The sequence below is a fragment of the Sciurus vulgaris genome (genome assembly GCF_902686455.1).
Source record: "Sciurus vulgaris genome assembly, chromosome: 18".
NCBI classification, from domain to species: domain Eukaryota; kingdom Metazoa; phylum Chordata; class Mammalia; order Rodentia; family Sciuridae; genus Sciurus; species Sciurus vulgaris.
In genome coordinates this window covers 21868935-21870813 of record NC_136479.1, presented here as the reverse complement: position 1 = coordinate 21870813, position 1879 = coordinate 21868935, and positions in this window count along the sequence as shown.

Below are 1879 nucleotides of genomic sequence, written 5' to 3'. Positions count from 1 at the left end.
GTCTGTTGTCCGTGTCTTGTGGCATCTAAGGTAGGGTGGGCCAGGGGAGGTGGCTGAGCCCAGAAGAGGACAGAGCCCTAGTTTTGTGTTTAGCTGTCCTGGGCAGGAAAAGGAGTGCGGTAGGGCCTTCCTCTGTTTCTTACACCCAAGGGCTTTGAGAAAGGTGGAGATATTGTGAATTTTTCTTCTAGGCTCTATCCCGTCTAACTAGCAGCATCTAATAGGGCTCAGAGTTGAGCAGTACAGGTGTCACCGCCCAAGTCTTTGGAGGCGTTCGCTTGGACTTACTTTTGGGCCCAGGACTCAAGGGTACAGAAGACCCCATGACAAAAACAGCCACCACTATGAAATTTGACCTTTCCTAAGTACTATGGGTCAAGCAACATATTTGGGGATCTATCTAAATGGATGCTCTTATTCCCAATTTATGCTTTATCTTGCCCAAGATGCACTGTTTGTTGGAAATATCTAATGTATATCTCCCAAATCTATGCTATTGAGTTCTATTTCATCATTGTAACAGGAGATGGGCTTAGAAATAGCTTCTTCTTAAGCTTCTGGACTATAGAATGCCTTGAAAAACCTGGAATCTCTCACCTACATCCGTCTTGACAATGCAGATACACACAAACTCAAATGCAGAGCTCAGGTTCCAGGTTAAGAACTGAGCTGCTGCATTCCATGAAGCCACAATGAGGGCCCTACATTTAGCTCTAGGCCATGCCTTGAATCCTTTCATATCATCTAGTCTTGGGTGTAGCAGTAACTAGACCAGTCCCTAGCTGCTGCAGATCTTAGCCATAGCTAGGGAACTGCCACTTCCCCTATTTCCTGCAACCTCCTCACTCCCACCCTTTTCTGGCATGGGTCCTTTCCATTCCAAGCTTCCCTTTCAAGAAAAAAATCTTGACCTTTCTCATCTCCCTGGTCCTACAAAATCCTGACAGTGATCTACATAGAACTGACAACCTTCTAGGGATTTAAAAACTTGGTCCTTCACTTCTGTCTGCACATTTGTGTCTTAGTGCTTACATCCAAAACCAAACCTGGGTTGGGGGGTGTTACCCAGTGGTAAAGCATTTGCTTAGCATGTATAAGCCCTGGGTCTGATTCTCAGCACTCCCTGTTCCAAAATAAGAAAAAAAAAAAACAAGCAAAAAATACCATCTCTATGACTCCTCAAAACTTTGTGTTCATTTCTCTTAGCCTCGCTCAACTTAGGAAAACAAAATCTGAAGTAAAGCAAGTAAAAACGGTCTGTTGAAGATGGCACAAAGGGCAGCATGATGTGTAAAGGCACAGAGACAAAAGATTGTTTAAAGATCAAGTTTCCTCTTACTGCAGTAAAGGACTTGAGGAAGCAGAGGAGTTTTAATGCCAGCTTTGAGTGTTGATCTTTTTAATCTTTTTATAACTCTGAGTTCCAGAAGCAGTTAAGTTAAAGAAAACAAACAACTGTGAACACAGCTTTTCTGGGTTCTAATTTCAACTTTTGTTCCACACCACTTCCAAAATTTTAGCTCTGCAACCACAAGCAAGTTACTCAAACTCTCTGAGCCAGTTTCCGCCTCTTAAAACAGGAATAAAACGTTCAGGCAATAGAACTGTGTCAGGGACGATTTTGGAGTCAGGAGGGTCTTGGTGACTGAGGCATAAGCTCAGCGTGGGAGGGATGTGATCCTTTCTGCCCCAAACTTTGGAGCTCCTCCCTGGCAAAGATTTCTCTGGGGCAGTGGGAAGAGATCGGCTGGGATTTCTTCACTCGCTGAACATTTATGACTGTTTACAGTGCCAAGCCTTACCCTAAGCATTGGAGCTGCAACAGCTCCCAGGATTGTAGAGGGGGAGGCACAAAGAAATAGGTAAACAAAAATGTGTA